Below are 11,554 nucleotides of genomic sequence, written 5' to 3'. Positions count from 1 at the left end.
AGCATAGAAGCTTACACAGATAGTAAATCTGTGGTACAGAAAAAAAAGAGTTAACTGAGCGATCCATTATATCTAAACATTTTGTGTTCTTTAATATGATGTGCCAAGTGTAGTGAATCAAGTGCAAGAGCATACATGAGATGCACCATCTAACAATAAGTGAAGGACACATCTACACAGTCATACCTGCAATGTAACTGACAACCAAGAGGAGAAAAAGCCCAACTCTGACCCAAAAAGATATTGTTTCATCAGAATTTTATGGAGAGGCTCGAGTAGGGAATGCTCATTTGATGAAATATTGAGTTCTCGAGAATAAGTCATGCGTATCTATCTGTAAAGAGCAATTCCAAACAAAAGTGGATACTAAAGTGGTATAAAACACTTCAAGTGCCTGCTAACAAATAAGATCACCTTATTTTCGCATACATGAGAGATTTCCATGATTTTAAATTATCATGTATCAAATCATTCACATTTATACAACTACTCTTTTCAAGATCTTAAAGTACAACGTTTTAAAGGTCTAGCATGACAATTATTAATTGGGTACTCATTCATTTCATGGTACCAGATACATTTATTTGAACTACTATGCAACACCATTTACCGGACCACGACTAAAACTAACAATATGCAAAAAATGAATAAATAAGATAAGGTGAAGTTTAAGAGGCTGACAAAGTAAAAGTCCCTTATGGCGCTATCAATGTCGATGCAATCCCTATTCATGAATCAAACACAGGATGCACACCTAAACAAAATTGATTTCCTTATTTGTGCATAGATGTGAGATTTTCATGCTTTTAAATTATCCTAAACTAACTAATTATTCTAAGGGAACGAAAACCACTAAAAACTATTGTGTATCAAATCCGATGCTCTATTCTAGCGCGGTCAGTAAACTTATATGCGAGAAGACGCTGGTTCGGGCAATAGATGGATATAATCGTACTTCGGGAAAATGATGGCACTTGGATAATTCAATTATATGGGTACCCAAAAAATGTACGAACTACATATGCATTTGCTTAGTGGTTGAATAGGAACCTCCTGTGATGTGCAGAAAAGTATATTCTAGTGTTGTGCTTTAAATACCCATCACTGACAACTATTTGGATACTGTCCAAAAGTTTCAAGAGAAACCAGTGAAGCTTCGCTGTTTCATCAAGATGCCAGCTTGTATCTTGGGATCTCCGGGACAATCAAACCTGTATCAATGGAAACTCGTCGAAAACCTGTATCAATACCCCCTCCGTTCCGTGAAACACCAAGAAATTATTCTGAACAAGCACCTTACTAAATGGCAGCAGAAGATCATCTGTTGTTTGCTTAGTACACTGTAGACCATATGTTTATTCTAGCAAGCTGGTGAAATAGTTAGGGTATGTTTGGTATTATGAGAATATCATTGTTTTTTTAATAGCTATGTATATTTTAAGGTGTTTGGCTCTAGTTAAAACTGTAGTTCTTTTTTCCTAAAAAAACTGTAGTTTTGTGAACTATAGTATGTTCTATAGTACGTTCAAACTAAGTGAAACATCTCCTCACCCAAATCTGTCCAGCTAAATGGTGTGTACCCTGGCTGCAATGCAATCTTGACGAAAAAACCTTTTGCCACACTAAGAGAAGCCAGCAGACGTGTAACTATTTGCTAATTTATAGAGCAAGGTTAACATACAGTGGTAAATACTGAGATAGCCAGAAGCACCATTGTTTCCACAATACTTTAGGAAACTGCACTTTTCATAAACTGCAGTATTTACTGCCATTTTTCATAAACTGGAACCTTTATTGTTGATTGAAGGTTTCATCAGAAGCGGAACTAAAATAGATGCAGACATTGAAGCTAGAGGTTCATAAAATTACCAAGATATGCAGACAATATATGAAAGCTGCAAGAATTAATTGTAGGCAGAAATGGCTAGTGACACTGGTGGAAAAAGGGCCATTGGTCGCGGTTCGCAACTGCCATTAGTCGCGGTTGCGCAACCGCGACTAAAGCCCCCTTTAGTCGCGGTTTCTTACGAACCGCGACTAAAGGCATGTCCACGTGGCCGCCAGCAGTCCGTCGGGACGGAGGACCTTTAGTCGCGGTTCTCCTGGTCAACCGCGACTAAAGGCCGCCGCGAGTTTAGGGTTTTACCCCCCCCTAAACCTGTTTTCTTTTTAATTTGTATTGTTTTATTTCTTTTGTGTTTTATTTTAATTTTGAAGGAGTTTCACATATTCTACGGTACTACATACATGCACATGAATGTACAATTTCAAACAAATTTGAAATTAGAACCAAAGAGAATTCAAGAGGAATATACAATATATATTCAATATCGGATGACCAGCATATACAATTTTGAACAAGTTTCCATACATAATTTAGTGCATATGAAGTTCTACGTCCTCTACATAGTGTTCTCCTTTAGGATCGACGACTTCCCTCGCGATCCATCCAACTAGTTCCTCTTGAAGTGGCCGGAAGCGAGCTTCTGGACTAAGCATCTTCCGGAGGTTATTCCTCTTGATATTGTTCTCACACGGAACCCGCTCAGAGGTGTATCTCCGGATCATCTCACAAACATAGTATCCACATAGATTGGTCCTCGGTGGCTGAATATCCCCAGTCCCACTCACTGACCGCATAAAATGTAGCTCTTTTTTGAACTCACCGATCTTGGCATCTACGAACCGTCTCCAAACCCTACGAGGAAAAGAAAATTAAATGAACAAGAGAGTTATTAGCTACTTGATATTAGGAAATGAACGAAATAGGCCGATCGATATAGAGCGCAAATGAATGAAAATAATTACTTCTGCATCATTTTTCTCATGTCGGCCCAAAGCTTTGAATCCATATTCAGAGAGTCGTGGACGAGAAGCGTGGAGTCGTGAAATTTAATTACTAGCGGAATCCAGGTGGAACTCGCGGACACGATACATGCACGGTCATGCATAACTCATCGATTAGCCACATACCATGCATGGAGTAAACAAAAGAGAATGTGCTCAAGACAGAAACACTCACCCAAAATGGTAAGGAAATAGAATATCACTTTTGAGTTCCTGCTTTGAAAGAAACCGCCTGATGTCTACGGGTGCTTCTATTCTTGTAGACAGTGTTGGGCCTCCAAGAGCAGAGGTTTGTAGAACAGCAGCAAGTTTCCCTTAAGTGGATCACCCAAGGTTTATCGAACTCAGGGAGGAAGAGGTCAAAGATATCCCTCTCAAGCAACCCTGCAATCACGATACAAGAAGTCTCTTGTGTCCCCAACACACCTAATACACTTGTCAGATGTATAGGTGCACTAGTTCGGCGAAGAGATAGTGAAACACAGGTGGTATGAATGAATATGAGCAGTAGTAACGGCGCGGAAAATAGCTTGGCTGGCGTGCGGTTGATGGTAGTAATATTGCAGGAAGTAAAGATGCGATAAAACAAGTAAATAAGCGATGATTGCGGTATTTGGAAACAAGGCCTAGGGATCATACTTTCACTAGTGGACACTCTCAACATTGATCACATAATAAAACCACTCTACACTCTTTTGTTGGATGATGAACACCACTAATTGCGTAGGGCTACAAGAGCACCTCAATGCCGGAGTTAACAAGCTACACAACATTCGATGTTCATATTTAAATAACCTTAGAGTGCATGATAGATCATTGCAATTACACCAAGTACTAACATAGCATGCACTACTGTCACCATCACACTATGAAGGAGGAATAGATCACATCAATACTATCATAGTAATAATTAACTTCATAATCTACAAGAGATTACAATCATAACCTACGCCAAGTACTACATGATGCACACACTGTCACCGTTACACCATGGAGGAGGAATGGAGTACTTTAATAACATCACTAGAGTAACACATAGATGAATAGTGATACAAAACTCATATGAATCTCAATCATGTAAGGCAGCTCATGAGATCATTGTATTGAAGTACATAGGAGAGAGATTAACCACATAGCTACCGGTACAGCCCTTAGCCTCGATGGAGAACTACTCCCTCCTCATGGGAGACAGCAGCGGTGATGAAGATGGCGGTGGTGTCAATGGAGATGCCTTCCGGGGGCGCTTCCCCGTCCCGGCGGCATGCCGGAACAGAGACTCCTGTCCCCCAGATCTTGGCTTCGCGATGGCGGCGGCTCTGGAAGGTTTCTCGTACCGTGGCTTTTCCGTATCGAAGATTTAGGTCAGGTACCTTTAAATAGGCGAAGAGGCGGAATCGGAGGGCTGACGGGGCCACCACACAGTAGGGCGGCACGCCTGGCTTCTTGGCCGCGCCGCCACCATGTGTGGGCCCCCCAGGGCTCCCCTCTGGTGGCTCTCGGGTGTTCTGGAAGCTTCGTGGAATTATAAGATGCTGGGCGTTGATTTCGTCCGATTCCGAGAATATTTCCTTACTAGGATTTACGAAACCAAAAACAGCGAAAACAGACAAGCTGGCCCTTCGGCATCTCGTCAATAGGTTAGTTCGGAAAACGCATAAATATGACATATAATGTGTATAAAACATGTGAGTATCATCAATAAAGTAGCATGGAACATAAGAAATTATAGATACGTTTGAGACGTATCAAGCATCCCCAAGCTTAGTTCCTACTCGCCCTCGAGTAGGTAAACGATAACAAGGATAATTTACGAAGTGACATGCTATCATAATCTTGATCAATACTATTGTAAAACATATGAGATGAATGCAGCGATTCGAAGCAATGGTGGAGATAATGAGTAAACAAATGAATCATATAGCAAAGACTTTTCATGAATAATACTTTCAAGACAAGCATCAATAAGACTTGCATAAGAATTACTCATAAAGCAATAAATTCAAAGTAAAGACATTGAAGCAACACAAAGGAAGATATAAGTTTCAGCAATTGCTTTCAACTTCAACATGTTTATCTCATGAATAATTGTCAACACAAAGTAATATAACAAGTGCAATAGGTAAACATGTAAGAATCAATGCACACAGTTGATACAAGTGTTTGCTTCTAAGATAGAAGGAATAGGTAAACTGACTCAACATAAAGTAAAAGAATGGCCCTTCGCGAGAGGAAGCAGGGATTAAATCATGTGCTAGAGCTTTTTAAGTTTTGAAATCATATAGAGAGCATAAAAGTAAAGTTTTGAGAGGTGTTTGTTGTTGTCAACGAATGGTAATGGGTACTCTAACTACCTTATCAACCAGACTTTCAAGAGCGGCTCCCATGAAGGACGTTATCTCTACCAACAAGGTAGATCATCCCTCTTCTCTTTTGTTTACACATGTATTTTAGTTTCATTATTGATGACACTCCTCCCAACCTTTTGCTTACACAAGCCATGGCTAACCGAATCCTCGGGTGCCTTCCAACATTCACATACCATGGAGGAGTGTCTTTTTGCAAAATTAAGTTGCTTACTGATGAATCAGGGCAAAACATGTGAAGAGAATTATTAATGAAAGTTAATTAATTGAGGCTGGGAACCCCATTGCCAGCTCTTTTTGCAAAATTATTGGATAAGCGGATGTGCCACTAGTCCATTATGAAAGTCTGTCAAGAGTAAATGACAAGGTTGAAAGATAAAACACCACATACTTCCTCATGAGCTATAAAACATTGACACAAATAAGGACTAATAAAGTTTTGAATTGTTTAAAGGTAGCACATGAAGTATTTACTTGGAATGGCAGAAAAATACCATGTAGTAGGTAGGTATGGTGGACACAAATGGCATAGTTTTTGGCTCAAGGATTTGGATGCACGAGAAGAATTCCTCTCAATACAAGGCTAGGCTAGCAAGGTTGTTTGAAGCAAACTCAAGTATAAAACGGTGCAGCAAGACTCACATATGAACATATTGTAATCATTATAAGACTTTACATCGTCTTCCTTGTTGTTCAAACACCTTAACCAGAAAATATCTAGACTCTAGAGACCAATCATGCAAACCAAATTTTAACAAGTTCTATGTAGTTCTTCATTAATAGGTACAAGGTACATGATGCAAGAGCTTAAACATGATCTATATGAGCACAACAATTGCCAAGTATCACATTATTCAAGACATTATACCATTTACCACATGCAGCATTTTCTGTTTTCAACCAAATAACAATTAACGAAGCGGTTTCAACCTTCGCCATGAACATTAAGAATGAAACTAAGAACACATGTGTTCATATGCAACAGTGGAGCGTGTCTCTCTCCCACACAAGCATGAATTTATTCAGAGAATGGAAATAACAAAATGAAAATAAAACACACAGACGCTCCAAGTAAAGCACATAAGATGTGACGGAATAAAAATATAGTTTCAAGAGAAATGACCTGATAAGTTGTCGATGAAGAAGGGGATGCCTTGGGCATCCCCAAGCTTAGATGCTTGAGTCTTCTTAAAATATGCAGGGATGAACCACGGGGCATCCCCAAGCTTAGAATTTTCACTCTTCTTGATCATATTGTATCATCCTCCTCTCTTGACCCTTGAAAACTTCCTCCACACCAAACTCAAAACAAACTCATTAGACGGTTAGTGCATAATCAAAAATTCACATATTCAGAGGTGACACAATCATTCTTAACACTTCTGGACATTGCTCAAAGCTACTGGAAGTTAATGGAACAAAAAATCCATCCAACACAGACAAAAGAGGCAATGCGAAATAAAAGGCAGAATCTGTCAAAACAGAACAGTCCGTAAAGACGAATTTTTTTGAGGCACCAGACTTGCTCAGATGAAAATGCTCAAATTGAATGAAAGTTGCGTACATATCTGAGGATCACGCATGTAAATTGGCAGATTTTTCTGAGTCCTACAGAGAGGCATATTGAAATTCGTGACAGCAAGAAATCTGTTTTACGCGCAGTAATCCAAATCTAGTATCAACCTTACTATCAAAGACTTTACTTGGCACAACAATGCAATAAAATAAAGATAAGGAGAGGTTGCTACAGTAATAACAACTTCCAAGACTCAAATATAAAACAAAATTACTGTAGTAAAATAAACACATGGGTTATCTCCCAAGAAGTGCTTTCTTTATAGCCATTAAGATGGGCTCAGCAGTTTTAATGATGCACTCGCAAGAAATATGAGTTGAAGCAAAAGAGAGCATCAAGAAGCAAATTCAAAACAAATTTAAGCCTAACCCACTTCCTATGCATAGGAATCTTGTACACAAATAAATTAATGAGGCATAATGCAACAAGCATAGAAAGATAAAACAAGTGTAACTTCAAAATTTTCAGCATATAGAGAGGTGTTTTAGTAACATGAAAACTTCTACAACCATATTTTCCTCTCTCATAATAACTTTCAGTAGCATCATGAGCAAACTCAACAATATAACTATCAAATGAAACATTCTTATCATGAGTCTCATGCATAAAATTATTACTCTCCACATAAGCATAATCAATTTTATTAGTTGTAGTGGGAGCAAATTCAACAAAGTAGCTATCATTATTATTCTCATCATCAAATATAGGAGGCATAGTATAATCATAACAAGCTTTATCCTCCATAGTAGGTGGCAACAAAAGACCACTATCATTATAATCATCATATATGGGAGGCATATCGTAATCAACATAAACTTTCTCCTCAATACCCGGAGGGCTAAAGAGATCATTTTCATCAAAACCGACCTCCCCAAGCTTAGAATTTTCCATATCATTATCAACAATGGTGTTCAAAGCGTTCATACTAATATTACTACTAGCATGCAAATAAGATTCCATAGGTTTTTTAATTTTTGCATTAAACCATTCATGTCTTGACTCATGAAATAGTGTAAAAAGCTCACAGATGTTTTCCATTATGCCTTACTAGTGTAAAATAAAAACAAGAAACAAAAAGATGCAATTGCAGGATCTAAAGGAAATAGCTTCGAGCACTCACACACCGGCAACAAGACTAGGAAATAGCATAGTAGTCGGAGGATGTGAATACCTTTTACCTTACCTCCCCGGCAACGGCGCCAGAAAAGTGCTTGATCTCTACGGGTGCTTCTATTCTTGTAGACAGTGTTGGGCCTCCAAGAGCAGAGGTTTGTAGAACAGCAGCAAGTTTCCCTTAAGTGGATCACCCAAGGTTTATCGAACTCAGGGAGGAAGAGGTCAAAGATATCCCTCTCAAGCAACCCTGCAATCACGATACAAGAAGTCTCTTGTGTCCCCAACACACCTAATACACTTGTCAGATGTATAGGTGCACTAGTTCGGCGAAGAGATAGTGAAATACAGGTGGTATGAATGAATATGAGCAGTAGTAACGGTGCCACAAAATAGCTTGCCGGCATGCAGTTGATGGTAGTAATATTGCAGGAAGTAAAGATGCAGTAAAACAGTAAATAAGCGATGATTGCAGTATTTGGAAACAAGGCCTAGGGATCATACTTTCACTAGTGGACACTCTCAACATTGATCACATAATAAAACCACTCTACACTCTTTTGTTGGATGATGAACACCACTAATTGCGTAGGGCTACAAGAGCACCTCAATGCCGGAGTTAACAAGCTCCACAACATTCGATGTTCATATTAAATAACCTTAGAGTGCATGATAGATCATTGCAATTACACCAAGTACTAACATAGCATGCACACTGTCACCATCACACTATGAAGGAGGAATAGATCACATCAATACTATCATAGTAATAATTAACTTCATAATCTACAAGAGATTACAATCATAACCTACGCCAAGTACTACATGATGCACACACTGTCACCGTTACACCATGGAGGAGGAATGGAGTACTTTAATAACATCACTAGAGTAACACATAGATGAATAGTGATACAAAACTCATATGAATCTCAATCATGTAAGGCAGCTCATGAGATCATTGTATTGAAGTACATAGGAGAGAGATTAACCACATAGCTACCGGTACAGCCCTTAGCCTCGATGGAGAACTACTCCCTCCTCATGGGAGACAGCAGCGGTGATGAAGATGGCGGTGGTGTCGATGGAGATGCCTTCGGGGGCACTTCCCCGTCCCGGCGGCGTGCCGGAACAGAGACTCCTGTCCCCCAGATCTTGGCTTCGCGATGGCGGCAGCTCTGGAAGGTTTCTCGTACCGTGGCTTTTCCGTATCGAAGATTTAGGTCAGGGACCTTTAAATAGGCGAAGAGGCGGAGTCGGAGGGCTGACGGGGCCACCACACAGTAGGGCGGCGCGCCTGGCTTCTTGGCCGCGCCGCCACCATGTGTGGGCCCCCTAGGGCTCCCCTCTGGTGGCTCTCGGGTGTTCTGGAAGCTTCGTGGAATTATAAGATGTTGGGCGTTGATTTCGTCCGATTCCGAGAATATTTCCTTACTAGGATTTCTGAAACCAAAAACAGCAGAAAACAGCAACTGGCCCTTCGGCATCTAGTTAATAGGTTAGTTCCGGAAAACGCATAAATATGGCATATAATGTGTATAAAACATGTGAGTATCATCAATAAAGTAGCATGGAACATAAGAAATTATAGATACGTTTGAGACGTATCACTGCCACAGGTCTTCCTCCACGTCGGCGGGGTGATTTTTTAACACATATCCATTAACGATTTGTGGGTCAATGAACCCAACATCATGGATGTTCCTTATTACGCATTCCCTAAGCTTCATTCTGCATAATAGCGTATATATATATAGGTGTAGTTACACCCACGTGTGTTTCTCATAATCTAGTAAGTATCTATCATACCGAAGAGTATGTACATGTATTATGAAGTATATAAGACTATTTTGATAGTATATATACTACTTTGTAGGCAGTATGTAGATTTTTTTACGTACACTTATTTTTTACGTATACATATGCATGTATTTCGAATATATAGTGCAAACTATGAGTTTATTTGCATTTTTTCACCAAACTTGGTTTGGAGTATCTTAGATATAGTGTAGGAACATACTCAAAATGATAAAGTATCGGATATACTTCCGTATGGTAGTATATTAGGTATGGGTGTAACTACACCCAGGAGTAGGAAGTATTATATATATATATATAGTGCAGGCAATGAACGAGATGGGGTAGAAATAAATCACTTACAGAACGTAGCAACTGATGATAGATTTGTCGAGCTCGCGCAGATTGAGAAGCTGGAACAATTCACTCAGATGAATTGTTACATAGTAATGTTTGAAGTGGTGCTCATGTCTAACTTCCGCATAAATATATTCTTTGGCGTTTTTATTTTTTATGTAACTCTTGTACCAATTTAGCAGATTTTTCATTTGTTGAGGTAGATCCTCTTCCTGCGCAGGGCTCGACGAGGGGCCCATTCCGCACATATGTAATTACTGGTTTACTCATTGGCGCCTCCTCAAGGCCTAACACTGCACGAAGAGTCATACCTAAGTTGGCCGCTTGTTCTCTGGCACTCGTTAGAGTCAATCCATGTGCTGCCGCAACTGCTATGATATCGGGGGCATACGGACCGGCAGCTTTCACTATGAGCGGGACAATCGATTATTTACTTTATTCCCCGAGCTGGGTAACTCGTTTCCCACTTTTTTTTACTTGCTAATTCTTTCTCGGCCTCCTCCAAGGCTTTCTTCTCCTGCTTCTCCGCCCGCTCTTTCTTCTCCTTCAACATGAGTGCCTGCCTATGAAGTTCACGTGCATAGTCGTCAGGCAGATTCTTCGCGGCTTGGGATGGTGTGCTCAAAAATGACTTAGCCCACTTCTTTTGCTCATCAGAAAATACTGGCTTGGGCTCGGGCTCTCTTTTCTTCTTGCAGTCCGACTTCCATTTCTCATATTCAGCAGTCGCGGCCGTGTCGACTTACTCGGCACTACGTTCCCAAGGCCTTGTGGGGAGAGGCTTCAGTGATGGCTCCGGTACCTTTGTGGTCTTAGGTACATAAGGGTCCAGGTTAATAGTCCAGGACTGCTTCTGCTTCTTCGCCGGAGGTGGATTGGGGGGCGGCGTCTGCTTACCCGCCCGGGGCGGACTGGGGGGCGGCGGCTGATTACCCGCCGGAGGTGAATTGGGGGGTGGCGTCGGCTGACGTGAAGGAGGTGTAGGTGAAGCACCACCACCACCGCCGCCGCCACCACCACCGTAGGGGGGTGGACTTGTTGGCCTTGGCGCCTCGCCTGGAAACTTGATAAACTTCTTTTGCCATAGAATGAAATGGCGCTTGACATCTCCAAGTCTTCTCTCCCCTTCAGGTGTAGCAATGTCAATCTCCAGGTCCTCAAACCCTGGGACTATGTCCTCCACCGTGACACGAGCATAGCCATCTTGAATGGGCTTGTTGTGGTGGAGTGCTCCAGGTTCACATGGTAAAGCACTGCCGATGGCTACCTTCATGGACATGTTCCCAATTGGATAATACAGATGACATTCTTTCATCTCCTTTACATCGTCCACGGGGTAGCGAGGAGGCTCTGGTGCAGTAATTTCGATCGCCGGAGGCTCCGGTGCAGTAATCTCGATCGTCGGTGCATGTTGATACGTCCCAAACGTATCTATAATTTCTTATGTTCCATGCTACTTTATTGATGATACTCACATGTTTTATACACATTATATGTCATT

The sequence above is a fragment of the Lolium rigidum genome, chromosome 5, assembly GCF_022539505.1.
Source record: "Lolium rigidum isolate FL_2022 chromosome 5, APGP_CSIRO_Lrig_0.1, whole genome shotgun sequence".
Taxonomy (NCBI): Eukaryota; Viridiplantae; Streptophyta; class Magnoliopsida; order Poales; family Poaceae; genus Lolium; species Lolium rigidum.
The sequence above is the reverse complement of the archived record's forward strand: the minus strand, read 5'-3'. Positions refer to the sequence as shown.